Source organism: Python bivittatus, unplaced genomic scaffold (assembly GCF_059951505.1).
Source record: "Python bivittatus isolate LINGU-HERP-01145 unplaced genomic scaffold, Pbiv_v1 ctg000580_np1212, whole genome shotgun sequence".
NCBI lineage: Eukaryota > Metazoa > Chordata > Lepidosauria > Squamata > Pythonidae > Python > Python bivittatus.
The window spans coordinates 29788945-29813445 of record NW_028277087.1 but is presented as its reverse complement, the minus strand read 5'-3'; the positions used below and the strand labels follow the sequence as shown (position 1 = coordinate 29813445).

At 37.4% G+C, this 24501-nt stretch overlaps 1 long non-coding RNA gene across 2 annotated transcripts in view; it reads right to left on the bottom strand.

Moving 5' to 3' along the window:
- Nucleotides 1–24501, bottom strand: part of LOC112540649 (uncharacterized) — a 160036-nt gene that overhangs the window by 95205 nt on the left and 40330 nt on the right. For both annotated transcript variants that reach the window (XR_015797693.1, XR_015797694.1), the window contains exon 2: nt 21854–21960. This is a non-coding gene — a long non-coding RNA (uncharacterized LOC112540649). The remainder of the gene's footprint in view (nt 1–21853; nt 21961–24501) is intronic.

The window sequence follows — 24501 nt, the reverse complement described above, 5'->3', positions numbered from 1 at the left end:
AGTTGCTGAAGTTTGTTTGTTTATCAAATTTATATAGCTGCCCCTCTCATAAATGAGACTATTGAGAAACACTGATTTAGATAATTCCTTTCTAACACTCTGATGTCTCATAATGAATGCCCTAAGACTTAAAGAACAGTATTTATTTATTTAGTTACTTTGTTCACAAACAACTCTGGGCATTTTATTAACAAATTTAAACATGATCATAAGCACAATACATATCCAACTCAAAAAGAACAGACTGACAACCAAGAAGCCCAATCAATATACTGCAATATCCTTTAGAGATGGACTCACTCTACAATCTGGCCCAGTGGTCACAGGAACAGACAGGTCTTCAGTTGTATGCAAAAGACCAATAAGGTTGGGGCCATCCAAATCTAAGAAGGCAAGCTGTTCCACAGGATAGGCATCATGACAGAGAAGGCACACTTCCTGGGTCCCCTCAGACATTACTGCTTTATAGAAGGGATCCAGAACATCTCAACTTTGTTGAATCTGGTAGGACAAGCAGTAGTAACGGGACCCAGGCAATCCCACAATCAGCTTCGTACTGTTCTATGAAGGACATTATAGGTAATAACCAACACCTTGAATTGCACCCAGAAGCTTCTCAAAGCCAATGTAGCTTGCAAAGTAGTGATGACACATGGGCATACTGAGGCACACCCATAACTACCTATGCTGCCCCATTTTAAACCAGCAGCAGTTTCTGAATGTTTTCAAGGGAAGCCCCATGTAGAGCACATTGCAGTAACCTAACTGGGAGCTGACCCAGGCATGAGTGTCAATGACCAGTGCATCTGATCCAGGAACAGGTGCAATTAGAACACAAAATGAAATTGTACAAAGGACCTCCTGGCCGTGGCTAGCACCTGCTTTTTTTTTTTTTTCTATCAATCATTTATCTATTTATCTGGTCACCCATCTTGTAAATGCATCTCTGGGCAGCTAACAATATATTAAAAGCTATATCAAAAAACTCCAATAACAGCAGAAACATAAAAACCTATCATGGTTACTGAGAAAAAATCCAGTGTACAGTCAACTGTAACGTCTAACCTCACAACCTTCGCACCCTGAAGCACCTTCAGATCTTGCTTGATATCCCTTAAAGATTTGCTATGGGCACATAATAAATGTCAAACACATGCTTACATGTTAGCTAAATAGATTTGCATACATATAAAGTAATGTGCCACCTGGACTTCATCTCATCTCCCCTGAAATGGCATTTAAATACTCCAGCATTGTAGCAAACTCAATAAATTTCCACCCAAGCCAAAAAATTCCCATGTATAACTCACGGACTTCAGGACAACAGGCATTATAGAAACCTAAGCTGTTACAGTGTTATTGTATTTTGTGTGAAGAATGCTATATACAATATTAATGCATTTCATTAAAATGGCTCTCACTGTCAGTATGTAGGCTGTCTATTCCATGATTTCTCACTTTAGCAGGGGCTTCACACTAAAAGGGGGATCATCACAGTAGTATATTCCAAAGCAACATTGAAATGCATTGTCTCGTTTGATGGCTTAGGCTGATCCCAAGAAAACCTACTGATAAAACTTATATGTTGTCCCAGTATAGGTGTCAGCCCTTCAACATTGACCAGACTAGGAAAGCAAAGTCATGCATGCTAATACTACTTTTATTATAAGATTATAGTAATAGAATCTTGCAAGTCGGCATGCACTTCTCCCTCCTTCCCTCCCTCCCTTTATCTTTGTGAGAACTAGGAAAGGTTCTGTCTGAGATGCTTACTAGGGTTACAATACTGGCCCAGACTAGATTTCTTTTATCTGACCATTGCTTTGGTTGCAACTCTTCCTCCTATTCTTCAAGATTATTCCTTCTGCCCATTACAATAGGTGCTACCCTGATTTAATGACTCTCGCCTGCCAGCAAACAGGACACTGTATTCTGCACCAGTTTCTAAGTAGTCTTCAAAGGCCCCAAGTAGAGTGCATTAAGTAATTTGAATGCAAGGTGAGAAAGCCATGAATAACTATCACCAAGGCTTGAGGAGCAGGTACCACCTGTGTTTAGGAGGGCCTTTGCCCAATTACATCTTGTGTGCCAGTTATGCCCATTCCTAGATTGGGGGGCACTCCTCAAGGCCACACATGCCTTAGTCACCTCCCAGTTGGACTACTGCAATGTGTTCTACATGGGGCAGCCCTTGAAAAGCATTCAGAAGCTTCAGTTGGTCCAGAATGCAATGACACATACAATATTGGGCACACCAAGTATGTCCCTATAACACCACTGCTACATGAGCTGCACTGGCTTCCAGTAGATTACTGGTTGCAATTCAAGGTGCTAGGGGTCAGTTTGAAGATGTCATCCCAGTCATCTCATTGGATTCTGCTGATGTGGCATGTAATTAATTACTTGGTGTAAGGTAACAGTTAAAGGTAGACTTTGATGTCCAAAGAGAAGAAATGAATGACCACTTGCTATATTCCCTAAAGTAAGCAAAAAGATATAGGAAGTGAAGTCATCACACATCATGTTTTTGGACATCAGCCAAGAATCATAAATCTCATTTCAGATTCAGCATGAACTCCAAGGAGAATTAGATAGCCTATGCCTTTCTCAACTGGTTTCCCACCCCTTCTGTACTATCTATATTCTAAAATACAAGAGTAACAATACTAGCCCTTTGAAAATTATTAAAATTTTTGAAATAATACACCCAAACTATTTTGAATATTTGAAATTGGTGTATAAACTAAACCTGTGGAAAGCTTGAAAGGAATGTTTCCCTGTGATGAGGCTTTGAGTGACACATCAAAGGTGCTTCATGAAGCAACAGAAACTCCTGCTTTTTAAGAGTGGAGTAAAGCTACAGTGTTGTTTGGCTTTGCATTCCTCTGATCACCTCCTCTAGCACATCTTGTGCAGAAACATCTTCTGGCTTCTGAATGTGCCAGAGAAGGCAGTCAGAGCAATGCAAAGTGCTTTGATGAGATGAGTAGCAAAGTACAAATTGCAGCCAATTTGCACAGGCATTGTACAAACAGAAATCATTATTGGTCAAGCGCTATCCTAGAGTGCAGTCCTTCCCTAATTACAGAAAAGTCCTCTAAAAAATAATATATATTTTAAGTCTCTATTCCTGGCAGGTAATGATGCTCTAATCCAAATATCATTTTAGCTTGACAATTATAACAGAAAAGAAGGTACATGCAGGACATGATCTGAATAAGTCCTATTATTTTCAGTGACGATTATTCCCAGGTAAGTGTGATTCCAATTCCAGTCCAAAGGAACTTATATCGTAATTCCTACTTAGTCTGTAATAGCTTCACTGAATATTGGAAATAAAATGTTATGACAAACTTAATATATAGTACATTTCCCATATGTGAACTGAAAAAAGTGTAATTTAAATTTATTCTTTTCGAAATTGTGAATGCATTTCTTTACAATTAAAGCTGCAAACAAAATTATGAATTTTAAGTAAAAGTAAACAAGTAGGGCTTATGAAGTTAAGTTTAGATGTGTATAGTTTGAAAAATATGGATACACAAAGGTATAAATGAGAACAGATGGGAATGAAAACATTTTAAATGGTTAGTGTGGGTTTCTTTTTTTGTTTTTTCTTTAAAATGGATACTGATATGGAAATAGGACAAAACAAATATTTCTAAAGGTTGGGAAAATGAGGAAGTAAGCAAAACCAATATTGTCAGCTTTGTCCAAGCTCAGTGTTGCTGGGATGGATGTGTGCGCAGTGAAAATCAATATGAAATACAATTAATGTGTCCCAGCTGATTGGAATGGAGTTTAAGCCTGAATAACTTTAGTTGGATTGGAGTCATGGTGTGTTTTTAAAGCATAACATTTACAATACAAATAATATGCTGCTTTTTCCAGGTGGTGTGGAAAAATGCAAGATCTAGTTCTATTAAGCATTTGTAAACAGCAACATCCTAGGAGAGAGGGTATATTTAAGTTTCTCCCCTTTATTGCTACTTCCATGGAGCTCAATATTTTCTTCCAATCATTATGATTATTACACTCAGTCTCAGCATTTGACACCTGCTGTTTAAAAACTTACCAACAAATGTTTCAGAATATAGACATTAAAAAGAATAGGCAAAAAATAGTAAAATGTAATAACATAGGTTCTTATAAATGTCTTTTACTAGTAAACAAACAAAAAAACAAAATGTAGACGTTGATAATATTAATTTTAAAAGCCTTGTAGCCAAGGGCATACAGCACTCCCTAATAGAGAGGCAGGAGGATTTACTTTACTCTTTTTTTTCCCGCCAGCAGATCAATATACTGTTTGTACATTTTTAGGATTTATATGCAAATACAAACACACTTCTTCAAATTTCATAATAAAATTTCATGTTGGAGTCCTTGGGGTTCTCTGAGCTTCGTTGTTTTCTTGCAAACATTTCATTACCCAGCTAGGTAACATCTTCAGTACTAGAATGGAATGGGGTTTGCTTCTGTTAATATATTGTGGCATGCCCTGCCAGTGTTGGTGGGGGTGTGGGTTTTGTTTTGTTCTATTTTTTCCTCTGGTAGTCCCTTGATTAAGGTATTATTTACTGCTTGTATGTCTGGTGGTAATCTTGGTGTTAATCTTTGCTTATCTGGGTGATGATTGCTGGTGAGGAGATGTTCTGGTCTTTTGTTTTCCTTTTTATTGTCTCTTTTGAACAGTGTGTAGATGTTGTTTATCTCTATGTGCCTGTTGATAGCTGCCTTGTCTGAATACCAAGCTTCCAAGAATTCCCTTGCATTTTTGGATTTAGCTTGGTCTAAAATGCTGACAGTTTCCCAGTTGAAACTATGGTTAAATCTGTCCATGTGTTATGAGATTAAGGAGTTTTCATCGTGTCTTCTGACTGCTAGTTGGTGTTCATGGTTGAGCTCTGCTAGTCTTCTACCTATCTGTCCTACATAGTGGTTGTTACAGTCCTTACACTGTATGTTGTAGATGACTCCTGTTTTTTTCTTCTCGGGCTACTGGGTATTTTGGTTTGCTTAAGATGTTTTGGAGGGCTTTAGTTGGTTTGTGTGCTATGGAGATGCCATGTGGTTGTAATAGTCTGTTGGTAGTTTCTAAGACGTTTCTGATGTATGGCAGTGTTATCCTTCTCATAGCTTGTGTTGGTTGTGTTGTAGTAGGTTGAGTGGTCAGGCATTTTTTGATAAAGTTGCGTGGGTATCCATTTTGTTGGAAGATGTTGTATAGGTGGTCTGTTTCCTTCTTCCGCTGTGCTGGGTTGCTGCAATCCGTTTGTGCTCATTTCAATAATGTTCTTACACAGCTCCTCTTGTGGGAGGTAGGGTTGTTACTTTGGTAATGGAGTACTTGATTAGTGTGGGATGTCTTCCAATAGACTTGGGTTTCTAATTTGCTGTTGTTTCCTCTGCTGATGAGGATATCCAGGAAGGGTAGCGTGTCGTTGTTTTCTTCCTCTCTAGTGAATTTTATTCCTTCAAAATGTTGTTCATGGTTTCATGTGTCTTCTCTAGTTGTTCCTTTTTTATTATGACAAAGGTATCATCTACATACTGGATCCATACTTTAGGTTGTATGTGTGGAAGTGCTGTAGCTTCTAGGCATTGCATTACAATCTCTGCTATGAGTCCTGACAGTGGTGATCCCATGCATGGGCCTCTGATTCAAACTAAACTAGAAACTATAGCACTTCCACACATACAACCTAAAGTATGAATCCGGTATGTAGATGACACCTTTGTCATAATAAAAAAGGAACAACTAGAGAAGACACATGAAACCATCAACAACATCTTTGAAGGAATAAAATTCACCAGAGTAGAACGCAATATTCAAAGGTGGATCTGTCCCACGCAGAATAAAGGGGAGTTATTATTTCTGTTATGGAAATTTTATATTGCTATGTCTTTCACTCTACTACATAATGTTACATTATAATCTTGGTACCATAGCCAGTTTGGTCTAGTGGTTAAGGCATCAGGCTAGAAACTGGGAGACCATGAGTTCTAGTCCTGCTTTAGGCACAAAGCCAGTTGGGTGAGCTTGGGCCACTCACTCTCTCTCAACCCTAGGAAGCAGACAATGGCAAACCACTTCTGAAATCTTGCCAGGAAAACTGCAGGGCTTGTCCAGGCAGTTGCCAGGAGTCAATGCTGACTCTAAGGGACACACACATGCACACACCCACACCATAGCTTTAAGAAGAAACACTTCTTCTCACTTTCACTTGCTTTACTCATGGCTATCTTGGGTCTTAAAAAAGAACAAGCCTTATCTCCCTATTTTTCTTCCTTCTTGTTTACTTATCCTTGAATTTCCCTCCCAACTTTTCCACTGTTATTCCAATATATCCTCAACTTTCCTGGATCATTTCCCCACCATTTAAGAGATATTGAAAAGATTAAGTCTTCAAATGGAATTCAACCAAGATTGAACTTTGCCTGACCTCAAGCAAGCATTGTTTGAATTTCTTCCTATTTACATTTTTCAAGGTTTGTTATGTAGCTACTATATGACTCAATAAGTACTATGGATATTGTGTCCAGCGCTGTCCTTGATTGCTGCTGCTGATTCAGTCTCCAGACCACTGAAACCCATCAGAGTTTTCCCTCTGCTAATGTTTCCAAGTTTTCTTCTCCTTTGTTTTTATTTTCCTATTGACTTTATGGCTTACCTATATTGACTGATTATGTACCATCAAGTCACTGTTGACTCTTAATGTCCACATAGATTAATTTTTCCATGATGATCTGTCCCCAACTTGGTCCCTCAGGACCTCCAACAGTGTATCCGTCACTGTAATTGAGTACATCCACCTTGCTGCTGATCGTCCTCCTTCTGTTTCCTTTCACCTTTCCCAGGATTAAAGCCTTTTCCAGAGAGCTGGTTCTTCATTTAATGTGTCCAAAGTAGGATAATTTGGGCCTGGTCATTACCTATGTCCAAAAATGCATTAAAATGTTATCAAAATGTTGTAAGGAGAGAGGAATGTAATAAGACAAGAGAGCCACGGCTGTGTTACTCTTCTCCCAATTCCAAAATATAAAATGAAGTGCCACTCCCTTTTGCTTTGCCTGCATGTACTGCTAATTTTCTTAATAGTTCCCATGATTTGGAAAGTAGGCTTTTACTAATGCAGCCTAAAATTGCATTTGCCGATTCATATCAGTTGCTAAACTGCTGATTCATGAATTGTTTAAGAAGTCACATGATGGTTGCTTATCACCTCATATATTCATTTTTCAAAATGTGTTTTTTATGATCAGCACTAACATAACAACTATGCTCAAATAGTGCTGTTACATTGTGAAAAATATTCTGCTTTCTTTTAATTATTCTGCTGATTTAACTTAAGAAGGTTAGAAGATGCTAGTGAGATCAGACCAAAATTCTGTCTAATCCAGGTGCAATTCAAAGTTCTAGTTATCATCTGTAAATCCCTAAATGGCACAAGGCCAGTTGATTTGTGAACTGCCTCTCTCTGTACATATCTGCCCATCAGATCACGTCCAATAGCGTAGACAAACTCCAGGTCCCTTCCCTTAAACGTTGCCAGGTCCATGGCTGCTCTGTCCCTTTGGAACAGCCTCCTTCCTGAGATTCAAAGGGCCCCCACCCTATTAGCCTTCCAGAGGGCTGCGAAGATCTGGTTCTTCACTCAGGCATAGGATGGAAGTAAACCCAGCAAATGTAAATATAGAGTCAGTGGCATGTTGTGGCACTGTGACAGGATATTGTGTTTTTGTGAGGATTTCTGGGTTACCGTATTTTTCCAACTATAAGACGATACTTTTTTCTAAAATCCTTATGCTCAAAATTGAAGGGCGTCTTATTCAAGGAAGTCAGCCGAAAAGAGAACCGCGCGGTGGCAAAACTGCCCATACCTTGTCTCTGCGAACGGGCTTCCTCCTATTGCTAGCCTCTAACCACGAGTGAAACTGCCCATACCTTGCCTCTGCGAACGGGCTTCCTCCAATCACAAGCCTCCAACCACGAGTGAAACTGCCCATACTTTGTCTCTGCGAACGGGTTTCCTCCAATCACAAGCCTCCAACCACGAGTGAAACTGCCCATACTTTGTCTCTGCAAATGGGCTTCCTCCAGTCAGGAGCCTTATGTAACTGATGTCAGCTGATGCTGAACAAACCAATTGGAACGCATCCCATTGGAGGTGGAGAGCCCATAAAGATGTCAGAAAATAAAAATATAAATAAGAGAATGTCTTACTGTGCAAAATTTAAACTGAATGTAATCAGTTTTGCAAAACAGCATGGAAACAGAGCTGCAGAGAGACAGTTTGGACCTCCTCCCAGTGAGTGTATCAGGTAAATGTTACCTAATTACTAAATAAAAATGTGCTCTGCTTTATCTTTAAAATATTGATTTCTTAATTTTGGGTTGGAAAAATGGGGGGCGTCTTGTACATGGGGGCGTCTTATAGTCGGAAAAATACGGTACATTCATTTGGGGTTTATGGAATGTTGTTGGGAGGCACCTAGGATTATCATGCATAAGATAGGCAGCCATGTAAGTTTTCTAAATAAATAGATAATCCCACATTCTTTTTCCCACTAAGGCCAGACCCTTATGGTAAACCCCAAAGTAGGACATGAGACCTATGACTCCTTCCCATGTTTTTTTCTTAGTGAGTGCTATTGAGAAGTATGCTGCCTTTGATCCCAAAGCCATTTAATTTAAACATTTATGGGACCAAAATCAAGTTCCCCCTTAGTCTACAGCAACTTTGGGTGGGGAGGGGGGAGAGAGATGTTATACATCGTTCTCTTCTTGATTGCAAACAAGAAACACTAATGAGCCTAATGCATCTGATAGTTTAACCATAAGTGAATGAAATCTTCTTCACCTCAGCAGAAATGCTTGCTTGATAAATTACTGTACATTATTTGATAATAAAATTAAAAGCAATTTCACTGAAAATGAAATTTGACTTCCATTTTTATTTAGTGGTGACAAATCAAGCCATACCATCCACTTAAATATGTTTTAAGTGTTTTAAGTGGCTTTGTAGTTCAACTCATGTGGCTGTTCTCCTCCTCCTTGCTACATCATCTTAAAATATTTCTTCTGTTCTTATTTACAACTAGATGATATATTGCTGGTAGGGTAATACTAACTCTGCAAAGTTTTATGATAGATGCTACATTATCTGAAGCAAAGCCATAAAATGTATTGTTCTGATAATGACTTGTTAAGACACTGTGCCATTCTTATAAAAATGACTGTTTTCAGCACTAGTCAAAGCCTCCCCCACCTCCACCCCCCTGCTCTGCAACTCATTTACAAACATACTTAAACCTCATACTGTAGGGATCATATATTCTTAGGTGACATTATATACCAGAGAGGAAATAAATTCTGGGGCAGGGATGGAATTAAAAGGTTCAGGCTTTTCTATTCTCCTATAAAAATATGATTCTCAAAAGCTGAATGTAGTCATCTACATTTTAAATTCAGCTTGAATTACTTGTTAGCCTAACACTGGGGAAGGGCAGCCATTTTTAATGTGGCTTCAATTACTTATTACTAAACATGGCCAGAACACATTTCTCTCTAGAACATGATCTGGGAAGGAAGGAAGGAAGGAAGGAAGGAAGGAAGGAAGGAAGGAAGGAAGGAAGGAAGGAAGGAAGGAAGGAAGGAAGGAAGGAAGGAAGGAAGGAAGGAAGGAAGGAAGGAAGGATCCTCTGGGGACAGGGAATGACTGAATTGGGAAGCAGATGGATGAAGTGGAAATGAATGAGAATTTTCATTGAGATAGGGATTTTTAAGAAATAAGACTTTACCAATATAGAAAAAAATTAAGCTAGAAGAAAGTGAAATGAGCAGATATATTCATCAGGCAGAGCAATTTAAGTGCTGGGCTCTTAGAATTTTGTATTGAATCCTTGCATTTTCTTCCATATTGACTTACTGAGTCTAGCTGGTACCTACAAATAGGTGCACCCATTATATGGGTACGAGTGTCTGTCTGTCTGTCTGTCTGTCTGTCTGTCTGTCTATCTATCTATCTATCTATCTATCTATCTATCTATCTATCTATCTATCTATTTGCATTTAGTAATATTTGAAAACTACTCAATGAAATGAAATCAATTTGATATATTTAGCTTTTTTTAATCAGTCTGGGAAAAAGTGAAACTGATCTATTCATTCATCCCTAGCCAAGGAAGAAATAATTCTTCCTATGGCCAGTAGATATATTTTTTTTCTGGACAACGGACTACTATTAGTAGAAATTAAAAATAATTCTATCATAGATTCTATTAGTGGTGACGTTAAAAGTTTCATTGCCAGCAGATCCCTGGTGGGCTGAACACAAACTGGAATTAAGCTTACCTAATGTTTGATTTTCCTTGGGGAAAAAAGGGGGGGATTCATTTACCTTCTAAACTTTATGTGATTACAAGAAATTGTCTGTATCAGTTCATAAATCCAGCTTGATATCATAATTTAACCAAATCAAATCAAAGCACTCCTTCAACATTTGCCTGGTCAAAGTGAGTCACAACAACATAAGTGTCAGCAATATCACTCTTCTGAAAAATTATTTAGTTTGGGAATTTAAAAGTACTTAAGGATTTTTAAAGTATCCACTGACAATAATTGACTAGAAAAAGTATCAGGTTTTGAAAAGACAATATAAATTTGGATGGATCAGATATGTGCTACAGTAGGAAGAAGATCACAAAACACTTCTTTGTTAATTGAAGAATAGCAAAAAGGTTGCATTAATTGCATCAGAATAGAAGTAGGTATCCTGGTTCTGTAGAGCAATTATTTAGTCACAGTTTCCATGTTGTTTTATACTTCTCCATGCTGGCTGAGGCTAACAGAATATGTTATCCAAAAACAAAATCTGAAGGACAAATTATCCAAACCTGCAATATCATTGCACATCCAAGATTGTCCTAGCTACAAATACCCTTGGCTTTTTCTTCATCATTTTCAGCCCAGGACCCTTGTTTTTCTATCTCTATTTTTGCCAGCCTAAATAGACAGGTATTATGGCAATCAGTGAACACCTGAAAAAAGGCTCCCACTTTTAAAGCTATAGGCAGATAGGATCATGCGTTTAGGCACTCCATTCAGATTTTTCATGAATATACATAGTTTAGCTGCAGAACATTTTATTAACTCTCAAAAACTGAAAAGTGTTCTAGTAAAAAAACAAAATCCCAGCTAGAAAGCACAGCAGCATTCATTCAGACCACTGCATTCTAAAAACAAAGCAAGGGAAAGGATCTTGACCAGTTTTCCAAAGGTAATCAAAATAAAAATTGGACCACTAATTGTGGTCAAAAAGGTTTTTTCTTGGACTTGATTTCACGTATTTGTATTCAGATTATATAACCTCTTACATTTTGATGTCAAATAACATGCAAATGCATGTGTATTTTTAAGCCATTCAAACGATGCAATCTGGTAAAACATCTTTAAAATTACCTAATGTTTACCATTTGAATTCTTTAAAGAACACCAGTCTCAAAAGGATGCATTTCAATACCTTTGGCAATAAATGATAACAGACATAAAATGTTTGTGTTTTTGCTGATTTATCACATAAGTTAAATAAATAAACAAACCAACCAACAAACAGGTCATGGGAAAAATATGATAAATCAACTTGAAATGCTCAGTAGGAATTTAACCTGCTGCTACACTAATGCTTAGCTTCCCTATGAGAGGAGGCTTCCAGCTAGAATAAGATATTTCAGCAAACTTTGTTCCAGCAAAGATCATAAAAATATTTTTTATAAGTGTCTAGCAGTCCTGACAGGATCCAGCCAATCTTTAAGGATATCTGTCAGATAAATAAGCTTGTCATGCTAAACCCTTATCTTTTTTTTCAGGCTCCATGTGAATATTTACTGGACTTTTTTCAACAATTTAACATTGAGGGCCACGGATGGGAAGGAGGGAGTACAGAATGCTAATAGAAAATGCTGAGGTCTTTTTGTACTGATTTTTGAGAGAGTAGAGGGTACTCAACACCTTGCAGGAGTCTCTTCGAATCTCTAAAGAACAAGCTTTTATGCAGAGCAGGAAAAATTATGCAGTGATTGCTCTTGAAGCTAAATGCTAATGAACTGGAGGAAGTTCCGAGATTGAGAATTCAGTTTGTCTTGCATCCAAAGAACCCCTGCAATTTACTGGAGAAAGATTTAGCAGACAATCATTTTTAAGACTGAGGGTATGTTTCAGCATGATCATCTTTCCCATACTCTACTGAGTCTCCCTCTATTTATCTTTGGGGCTCCTGGATTTTCCCAGTTTCCTCTGCTCACAGCTTTGGGATCTTAATTCATGATCACCTGACTTGATTGATGATATCTCTGCAGAGCTGGTCTTGTCAAATATGCAGTCATGGAATTAAGAAAGTTAACCTTATAGCCATCCAATCCCTTGTACCATGAGAAAACCAAAGCTAGAGCATCCATAACAGATGGCTTTTTAGCCTTTCCTTCCTGATCTCCAGTATAAGAAATCTCACTGTCTCTCTTGTTATCTTCTGTTGAATGTCAAATTGCCCTTACAATTAAGAGTATTCTCTGAATGTTCACTTGAAATCTGTCTACTTCTATCTGAACCTCTGCTCTCAGAGGTGTTGGGAAAGAAAAAGCATCTTTGTCCTTCTATATGTGATGGCACTTGAAGCATCTGAAAGGTACAGGTTAGCAGATCAGGCCATTAGTACCAAAGGAAATTTACCCCCTCCTCCAGTGATAGATTTCCTCAGGACTGCAACATGAAAGGAATCCCCTTCTGTTTCTACCCTGCCTCACTTGATCCTGTTTACATTAAGAAAAGCACCTTGCTCCTTAAAAACACATTTGCCTACATGACAAGAACTGTTTCATGTTTTTTCTGTTTTGGGTTTCATTGTTTTTGTTCTAGCTGGGTATATTGTTTTTATTGATGGACGGAAAGCTGGCCAGAATTTGGTTTTAAGATGGATAGCTATACAAAATTTTTAAATAAATAAAAATAAATAAATGTTCTCCTATATTTTAATACTGAAATCTCAAATTATTTCCATCCTGAAAATCTCTTATCAAGTAAAATACCTATTTTGAGGGAACAAAATTATGATGGAAAGTCAGGATAATATTTCTAGAAGAATTAAACATGTTTGGGCTTTAGAATCTCCAAAGTTGTAATGTTTGGATTATTAATAGTATAATCAGTACTTTACATTATTGTTGCTGTTGTTGTTATCATGATCCCATATGATGGCATAGATGTATAAATTAATCTCATAAGTGATAGCCACTTTTAGGCATGTAAATTAGAGCAACAAACAGATTTCTTTTTTTAAGCATACCCTTGTAAATGTTCCCATCACTGCATCTTTCAAAGTCATTGTCACTTCATTTCCTTTTAGTAACTTGAACTTTCCAATACGCCCAGCACCTGTCCCTTTAATATAGCACACAGGGTTCTTTCCCCGATATTGTACATTATCCTCATTAACACATATCAGTCAAAAGCACTCTTAATTAAACTGGCAAGATGATTACACGCGCCCCCATGTGCCTCCTCAGAGCATCCATTTGCCAAGATATTTTTTTTCTCCCTTATCTACAATGGGAGGAGGAAGAGGCCTTAAGTAAACCAAATTTTCTTACATATTCCTCAAATAATTTCTAAGTACACTGTTTTCTTTGAGGTGGGAAAAAACCCTACATATCATTACCACATGGCCCAAATAAATAAATGCAACATTGACACCAATCTGTAAAACTAACACATGCATATTTGATCTAGACAAACACTGCCTAGAAGATGACATTTCTTTTCATACTCCCTTACAGACACAACATTTAAATTAGAACATGCCACCCTTTGACTGTGTACTAATGAGTGTCTTGTAAATAATTGATTATAGCTGGGTGAAACCCTATGGTTTTGCACTTCTCAAAATGTCCATGGTAGAAATAAAAATCAAAATCTTTCCCAAATTTCCTGCAGGTATATTTTGTTTTTGATAGGAAATCTTTGCCTTGTTGATTTTTCACAACTGTGCCTTATGTCCTCATAAAGTTTTATTATTTCATCTGGCAAGCACTGGCAATCAGGTGTTCCAAAAACTAAAGGCAGAGACCAATGATTTGCTTATTTCAAGCAAGCGCAATATTCTGAGCCTTTTCTATGGTCATTATATAAGATAATTCTAAAGAAGTAAATCCAAGAGGTTATAGCAGGTGTCTCAATTCCAATAGTTTTATCATATATTTCTGTCCATGAAAATAATTTTTTTTAGCTCAGATTTCACAATCTTTCCCTACAGTTTTGAAACAATATCTCCTTTTTCCAATAAACATTGGATATTTGCTTCTGAATAGTTTTCCCAGTCTGCTATACTATTTCCATGATTCTGGATGAGGCAATCTGAATGGATTCACCCCACTTAATTTACCAGACCATGTTTTAGCAAACATTGGATGCTGTGGTCAAAATCTGATCACCATTTTATAAATGGGTAACACTGTTTTTTGCATGCATAAAATTCCATTCACCATTTAATGCACTTTCAGTTCTAATAGAAACCCCTTCCCTGCTTAAGTCTGTTAAATTGATTAAAATTGTATTTGATGGGGGAAAAAAATCCCCTCAAGCATTTTCCATCTATTTATGAAGAAATGTATATATGTTGATTAGTTATTATTTTAAAAATGAACCAAACAAATTTCTCAACACTCCGTGTGAATTTGAATAGGCTAAGAAATGGTAACTTTGTAAAAGTTACAGAAAGACTGTCTAGATTTTTGAAATAAGTAGCAACTGATGTCTAGAGGCACAGGAATAGATGGTATGGAAGAGGATAGGGCTTATTGCAAAATTGTAATATCCCACATCATTTTCAAACATTTTTAGCATGAACACCAAAAAGTAGCAGAAAAATCTCTAAAGTAGTAGAACACTTTGAGATGGACTAGTGTCCATACCCAATTAATGTCCTCTGGTCTGCAGATTGAGAAATCCCATGGATCATTTGATCAGTTTTCCCAATTTGGTATATTATATTGCTGTTTACATCTCCCTCACACAGACACTGTGTAAAAGTTTATGCAACTCTATGTCCTCTTTGATCTTTCAGGGTATAATTTAAGTTTGAATGGTAATCATACTTCTTGCCTCAAACCAAGTTTCTAAGCGTGCTGCCCCAAGGTATTTTGCTGCTTAAAGCTGAGCAGCAAATTGCATCCTCTCTCACTTTCTCACCCAACTGAAGATGCATAGTAGTCTTTTGGAACGAGAAGAATACCCCCCACCCTGGTCCAGTGATTAAAAAACCAAAATAATAATACTAAAATTACTAGCAGCTGAATATTTCAGAGAAATTGTTTCTTTGAAGACTAGGCCTCAGCCCCCATGAATGGTATTTATAGAAGTCAGGTGAGGTGATTTTTTAGTTTTTCTCATAGGCAGTAGGGCTGTGCAGAGACTTTGCATCGGCAGATATCCAAGCCAAGCATCTCTGAGAAGTGAAACAGTGCCGTTTCTATCCAGCAGGGCAGTAGCATCACCTTATTCAATAATAGCAGCTTTTGCATGTGCCTAGAACTTGAAGTTTATAAGATAGGTCTGCCAAAAGAGGCAGATTGCCTTCTCCTACCTCAGCTCTTAGTGAAAAGATAATGAAATATAATTCATTAAAGGGGATCACCCATGAGTCACCCCCCCCCCAAAAGGTAGGACTCATCAGTTGAATGTCTTGAAGGACCAGAAGTTGTCCAGATAAACTTTCTTGAAAGTGCCTTAATGTATAGTGTTGGATTAGAGCTTTATAATTAAATACTTAACAGCACTGTCCTGCTGTGTTTGTGTTCACAATTTGACACTAACTGTGTTAACTTTTCACAGTACCAGAATTGGGCTGTCTAAAGGTGTGGCCAATCTCATCTATGCTTGGAATAAGACCTCAAACTACTTACAGCAGTTAAAGTTTGCCCTTTATTATGGCATCTTCAATATCAAATTTCTCTCACTGCTTCATGTCTATCTGTTGCGCCACTGTTAGGCATAAGAAACCTGTAAGGTACCTGATCGCCTATCATAGGTGAAGACTCTGAAGAGTCACTCTGCAGTTGGGTGGCACCAAAATTGAATTAAATGAATTAATTAAATGAAATGTTTTTTATTGTCTTTATTCATCATTCCTGGAATTATAATGCAGGAGACAGGTCCAGGTAGCCTCAGATATTTATCCTCTTTGCTTTCTTCTCTTTCCACTCATTTCAATTCCATTTCGCAATTATTACTGAGAAAGCACTGAAGAAGATAGTTGGGAGAGGAAAGAAAGAAAGAAGGCAGTATCCAGATTAATAAAGGAGCAAGGTTCTCCTTCTCTTTCTTTCTCTCTCTGTTATGCTTCCCTCTCTTCCAGATGTAGTTTAGACAGAAACTAGGCTTTTTATTTCTTAATACATCCAGCTTTTATTTCAAATATAATGAATGTGTCTCAGTATTCACTGACAGCAGGGCTAAGCCTGTATTCTGCATTCCAGACAACTGTAATATGAACTTTTTCTTTTTAATGGAATGTTCTTCTACTTAATTACTCAATAATCTTTCAGCACTGTACTTATGTTCAACAGCAAATCCTCTCACAAGAATCTCCAACATCTGTATTCTCCTTGGTTCACTCTTCTGAATATACTTTTTTTTTTTTCCTTTGATGCAAAAATGTCATTCTGGTCCTTATCTGGCTGCTTTTGGTGTACCCCTTTATATATGTATAAAATCTTCCTTTCCTCCCAAAGCTTGGGCTTTTCATCATGTTGCTGATTCCTCCTTCTTCCTCCCTGTGTAGATATTGTTGTTGTGGCTGCAGGAAAGGATCCTTACATAGAAAATAAATTCATTATTACAGTAATGGATTCTTATGTAGGATTAGTACCCAGCCTGTATATTTATTATTTAAGATATTTACTTAATATAGCCATCAAGCTGTTTCTTTTTTAAACATAAAGAAACACTGCTTCTTCTCTGACAAAGTAGTACGTGGAACCAAAAATGTAGTCCAAAGAAATTAAGAAGATAAGAAACTTCTGAAGAGCTGAAGTATTTAAAAAGTGTTAGGTAGCTGTAAGTCTATGGCTAAGGGACTGAACTGAAAAGTTGTCAGATTATTGCAAGCCAAAAAGATGAGATATTTGTAAGATATAAGTTCCACAAAAAAGCTCAAAAAGAGGGTGAATATTTTGAAGAATTCCTCACAAACCTATAGTTCATGAGGCATCTTGCTAAGTCTCCAATAAAACATTAAATTGTAATCAGAATAAGAGATTCAAAACTATAAAACAGACTTTTAAAAGATATAGACTGGCCCCTAGACAAAGGTGTTAGAGTCCATGAGATAGCAAAAGTTATTTTTCAAACTCTACAGATCATGGGATGCAAAACTCACTGAAAGAAGACATCAAGTGTACAACAAGCAAAAAGCCAAGCAAAGAGAAGTCAGCCACAACGATTTTCCAGAGATGAAAAGAGCACTAAATGGCAAGAAATGTAAGCAGTTTAGTCATTTTGCAAAAGACTCTAATCAAGAGCAGCCAAATCAAATGAAAAGCATAAGTAAGCAACCAAATGTAATTTACATGGAGAGCAGAAAGTGGGGGAGTTCACTAGCTTGGGAATCTGGGCTCAGCCACACTAACAGTGCCCATTCTAGAGTTTCCATTAAATTAGTGGTGTGCCTTAAAGTTTCTTTTGCATTTGTTTTTCTATTTTACTTCAGATTGATGGAAAGGAAATTACTTTTTTTCCTCAAAGGAAAAGAAAATGCCAGTGAATTATTCTGAGTTGGAAGTTGGTTTCTTTTGTTTACTTTTTAGGAGGTGACTGAATCATGTAGGTGAGTTTTACCTTCTATGGTCCAATCGTCTTTCCAGTGCTCGGTATCCTCTATAGCTTTTCACATTTCAGTTGTGAAAAGACACTCTGATAGAACTTCAGCCATAATGCTTTTTTATGATGAAGAAATGGGGACCATCAGCGATGATAGAGAGGTGTGTAACACAATAGAAATAACAATATAAACATATTAAAATAAATTCTACAACACCCTGAGAATAAGGTAGAAAAACAAAGGCATTTTTCTCAGAGAAAGAAAACTTTAAAGAACGTGAAGTATTTTCACTATGTTATAGAAAAACAAATGGATGTTGATAAATAAAAAGTACGGTCCTCCACACAGCTCGTATTAGGCATTTGATAGCAGAAGATAGTCCGGTCAACAACCTTGGCCATTCAGAGTTTTATTTGTCAATCTAACAGCCTGATTTGTGTTCAGTGCACTATTATAACCTAACATCATATCCTGTATCTGCTGACAGTCCACAGCTTTGCTGCATCTCAACCATCTTTCAACCTTCTTCAAATGCCACTACGTAGATCATGTTGCAATAATTTAAGGAGAGCGTAACTAAACCATGCATCTGTATGGATGGGTCTGACAGCTCTTAAACCACTGAATTTATATCTTGAGATTAGCATACATGCAGCCCAAACTATTACTAAAAATATTTACTTTGCTGAATGTATTGTTGTGATTCTTTTCAGAGTTCTTTTGATCCCCTAAATATAACTTCTGTGTCCTTACTTTGTCTGGCTTAAGAATATAAGAACCTAAGAATTGTTGTGCTGGATAAAGCTAAAGGCATATTTAGTACACAATCTTATTTCTCACAGTGGACAACCAGAGCCCTCTTGGAAGTCTACATGAAGACCATTCCCAAGCACCATGTTCTCCAGCACTTTGTTTCATTTGCTCATTATTGTTTAATCTGCTTTATTGGTGATGATTTGCCAGGTTTTTTTTTCTTTCTCTCCCCTCTCGCCAGAACTGTTTTATATAGTATTAAAAAGTGATGTAAGGATGCATTCTAAAATCACAGAGACATACATGTCTTAACAGGAAAGTAACAATGGGTAGGCATCCTACATAAGAATTCTAGTATCAGGAAGATCTGCAGTGCCTGGCAAGTTTATGACTGTGATGTTACACTTTTGCTTCTTTCCAAGATGCAAACTTGGCAAGAAAGAAACAGAACATTTTAAATGTTTATTTAAAACTACTGTACATATTAGTGTTGTGCCTTCACATCATCCAGTGAAAGAAGTACATAAAAAGAGGTTAGGCATGTGTAACAATTATATAAACATCCAGAAAAAAAATTGTGCTGTGAAATTTATCCAAAGGAAGGTTTCTTCTGGTTCCTGCTTGGGCAGATGTACAGACAACAAATAGAAAACAAAATGAAAATGAAGTGTGAAGCTAAACTGAAGATCTAAAGAGCCATGTCAAATATTCTAAGCTGTATAGTCAGGCCACAACTGCAAATTTCAGAATGTCAACAAGTATTCTCTATAATAAAATGGGGTGGTTTAGCATTTCTTCAAAGGCTGAACTCAATTCACAAGAAGGTAAATTAATGTCCAGAATCTGGGGATTAATAAAGTTAGGATGACTTTTCCTAAAGAATGCATTTGCTTCTATAAGCACTTAATCTGACTTTGCATGTTTTCAGTTTCAGTACTCACTGGCAAACAATTTTGATTTGAGGAAGAGCAAAACTATCTCACATGGCATTATAGCATGTACAAATTCAGCTCCATATTTCATCATATTTTGAAAGCCATAAGGAGCAAGACGTACACAAGCAAAATGACTGAACGTGAGTTCCATCAGGTTCTATTCACCTGTTGGGACAGCCCTTTAATGAAACTGTGGGGTGGCTCCATAGATAAGCAATTACTTAGCTCTGCTCAGTTACTCAGCCCTTTTTCTCTGGACATCTGGTCATTCTTTGACTGTTATTAAGGCTCATATAGCTTTATCCCATGACACACTGATAATAACATATGGTTACACCAAGTCACACGAATGGCCCATTCTTGTAGTTTCCTATTTGCAATCATTCCCTGAGAATGACACCAAAAAAAGCCATCAGCAAATAGACATTATGATCATCCAGTAATATAAGAACAGAACATAAATTTCTTAGTTAATACATACTGAAGGACCATCAAATCTTAGTCTGCATAGGTGTTATTTAAAAGTAGTTCCACAGTGAATGAAGAAAAGAATTTGAACGGTTATAAAATCACGCAAACCTACCTTCCTGGGCAATTAGAAGAAATAACAAGTGTTCTTACATTTTGCTGAAACTTTGTTCTTGAAAGACAAATATGTTACACTTTTTTGCTAACTACTGGGAAATAACCAGAATAATTTTACCTCTTTTGAACCTGTTCTCCAACCCCACCTAACTAGACACCTTTCATATCCCTAGGAAATTATGCTGGAACTAGTTCAATCTGTTAATGTGGTCTAGAAATTTAAAACCGTTGTCATTTTTTTCCTCCAGACCTTGAACACCAGGGCTTAATTCTCTTCTACTCCCAATTAAAAATAATAGGTTGTGTGATATCATCACTTTGAATTAATTTCTACACCCCTCTGCAATTTAAGTGGCTGCACTACAGCTGCTACATTGCTTGAGTTCATTCGTTTCTTACAAAACCTGCCAAGTCTCAATCTTGCACAATTATCTGCAATAAAGATTGAGGCACCTATAGAAAGAGATTTTCCCCCATGTATGAAAGCAGCCAATTTTACTGTACAGTGACTAATACCTTTGGATCATTAATATATTTTTCACTCAGTATATTCATAACTATAACTAAATTTGCACATTAAATTACATTGGGCTGCTCCAGAAAGCAGCCTTGCAGTTTTCATGACAGACCGAAATAAAAGGCAATGAAATTATGCTGATTTTTAAACATAATTTTCCAGTAGTTTAAGAAGAATAAGTTTTTCATTTTAAAAAGCCAGCAGGATCAGCAGGCAACTAAGTTCTGTTTTACTTGAAAATCAGTGGGAGGGAAATATAAAGCCATATTTTTTTTTCTTAAATAGAACTGGAGCAGCAGCAAAGCTAACAAGTTGTAATCAGCCCTGATTTTCTCCCCCAAATGTACCATACCAAAGAGGTACTAAAAAAAACAACAACTATACAACACGACAATTGCAAAGCATAATATCTTCTTCTGTTGTTATTGGGTAGGGATTTTTTTAATGCTGTGGCCCTGATCCAACTGTGTCGTTAAGCCAGAAAACAGGCAATGGAGCCAATCATGGGGGGGGGGGGGGGAGAACAGAGAAAAGCAGAGGAAATTAAATCTAGTCCTTGCATTCTCCCCCCAAACAGTTGCCAAATGCCAAAAAGTGCTATTTGTGCAATGCCTGTAGGCTTGATTTCCCACACACCAAGATCATACAATAGTGACCCCAGAAATATCCAGGCAAGATGTGGGCAAAAGTCCAGGGGGTCTATTAGCAAGGCTAATTTCCTATACCATTGCTTTCTAAAGAATTGGATTTTAATAAGACCACAAAGTCCCAAATTATCTTACTGTGATGCAGGTTGCCAATATTTTTTTCAAAACTTCTATTCACTGACTTGCCATGTCAATGACTTGTGCTACCATCAACCCATTCTTCCATTGGTAATACAAAGCCTATAGGAGAAAGCTACATCTTGTGCATATATGTTGACTACACACAATAGAAATGTATATTAAGTACAAAATGAAGCTCCTGACTTTTATTGGAAACATTTTAGAACATTCCCAGTTCAGACAGCTGAGACAAATTTCTGTGTTTTATACTATTTTCTTCACACCTACCAACAATTCTCAAAATGGCCTTTTAGCATATGAAACCTATGGATTTTCTTTTTATTGTTGCTGTGACTTCTATGGAATTCTGACTTCTAGAAGGCCAGCTTTCTTTAAATGTTCAGTCAAAGCAGGAGTCGGTACCTTGTCATCCTTCAATCTCATTTTGTAGACCCCAGTTCTCTCCAAGAATGTGTTGCCAAACTTCAGCAGCAAATTGCCAGTTTTCAGTAGCATGAGATTTCATATTTCTTAAAGGAAATTTAAAAAAAAAAACGTTATCAGGACATTAAGCATCTTCTGGGCTTAAAACACTTTTCTTGCCATAAGATAACCCCAAACTCTCCCAACCCCAAAATGCTGAATTTTGCATCCCTGCCCATATCTCGGGACATCAGGTATGTATAATCATCCTTCTTCTTTTGGTGCTTGGAGGCCTTTTTTAAAAAAACTGCAACTTCCATTTTGAATAAAGCTGCCCATCTATGAATCAGACAGTAACAAGCTTCATACTTTTTCCTGGAGTTTTTTCCCCATTTTTTTAGATGGAATAAAAACCTATAAAAATTTAATGAGTTTTAGTTTCAAATAAAGAGTGGATAAGGTAGAACAAGGTACACCTATATAAAATTCTGCACAGTGTAGTAACAATAGAGAAATAGAGCCTGTGATTAGGGTTAAAGAAAGCTGAGTTGTGGGATATTTAGTACAGACCAAAAAGACTTCTCCACAGCACACAGTTACAATAGCAGTCACATGAAAGCTGTTGTGGAAATTCACTTTTGCTTTTAAACACACCATAGACACCTGGTTGGGGAACAGAATGTCTTCACACTATCTTACAGTCCAATAGTATCATTTAATTTCTTCAATGAAGTAGACCAAATTATAAATCCTTATGAGGATGAAGAACCAATAACTTGAAAGAGACACACTGCTATAGGATTGTGATGGACTGGAATGGAGGAAGTGGGGTGAAAATGGTGCTCTCGTCTCCAGGGCAATGCTGTGGAGATAAGCAGAGAAAGCTGGCGCATCCCTAAACATTCCAGAAGATAGTAGAGAGTTGTGCCTGGGAACTACTGGTCAGTCTGAAAAGATTCTGTAAATAAGCGCTAGCTAATAAACCTTGCTGATTGAACCTACACAGTCTCCAGGAGTTCCTTGGGCTAGGCCTGACAAGGATAAAGAACAACACAAATTTGCTCCAGCCCACCAGCTGCATTTCTGAGACAGGATCATTGGTTGTAAATACTGAAAAACAAGTTAAGAAAGTACGGGGAAGATTTCTGCTTGGAGACTATCAGAAAGTAACAGGTGATAAAATGCTGGCAAAAATTATACTTTTCAAAGCCAAAAATGCATGTCAAAAGCTATCACCGAAGAACAGCAAGGAACAACACTTAGTCAGACCCCAGCCTATGTCTGCCAGAGGAACACCCTGCCTGAAGAACACTGAGACTCTCATTTGCTTTCACTCTGGACCAGTGGTGGCCACCTGTGGTCAGGAGCTATGAATAACTGATCTAAAAGCCAGAGAAGAGGAGAACACAAGGGGAGAACAAAAGATATTTAGCAAAATCTTCACAGTTGAAGAGTAAACTAAAGCTTTTTTAAGCAGACGACCTCTTGCCCTCCAGTCTCCATCCCTAGCCATTATTTTCTGCTGTTATTTTCAGTTTTGTACTCAATAAGTGTATTTCCTTGTGTCCCATATAAGACACTCACTTAAAAAAAAAAAAACAGGTTTTATGTACAAGAACAATTATGTTGGCAATGTATTGACCTGCAGCTGTTTTCAGCCTTGGAAATTATTATCCATTTAGAAAAGCATTAACTAAATTTTACAGTTTGAAGTACCATATTTTATGTTTAGGCAATCCAATAACAAGAGTTCAGGTAAATTAAATACATAAAATACAAAATAACAAAAATAATAATTTAAGTCCCAGTCCAGCATCCTAGGTTTGCCATGGCTCTGGATTTCTCTGCTTTGCTTTTCCCCACTATTGCCCTCATGACTGTCTTCAGAAACATTGCCAACAGCCTGGCCAGCCTTGATGATACTCTAAGGAAGACGATAGCTTACCAAAAAAAAGTTAATGAAAGCAATGTTGAGGTATGCAGACCAGGGATCTAGTGGCTTCTGTTTTAACATATTTGATATGGTTAAACTATCCTGAGCAAATCTAGTCCCCAGATGCATTAATAATTGAACAGATGAACAGAATCAAGAGTGCCACGCTTTAGCATTTGCAGTGCATTAACTAGTCACATCGAGCATACCTGAAACTACAAGACCCTCTTGTGTTGCAAAGAAATTAGTGGCTGGAGAGGGAGGGAGCAAAACCACAAGCCTGCAAAAGTGGCGGGAGCACACTGCAAGTGATTGACTGCCTCCCCTCTCATCCTTCCAATCTGAGTCACAGCACCAAAGTGTTATGGCCAAAACCTGGCTCACTTCAACCAAACAAAACACTCTGAAGACACAACATAATTTTATTAGCATGCATACAGTATATACTGGGCTCTCAGCAAAACTTTGGCACTTTGCTGAGCAGCCCTGATCAAAAGCAGAACCACAGCTTATATACCTTTGGCCTACTACATTTCAAAGACAAGACAAAGGAAAAGACAGACCCAGTGTAAATTACAATATGACATTGGCATGTTTTTAAACTCCTTGAGTTAAATTGCTATCCTTGTAATGGTAAAAGGTACCCCTCCACACACATATGAGCTGCCTTCACTACCAAACCTCTGAGATGCCCCCCTCCCCTACATGTGAATTG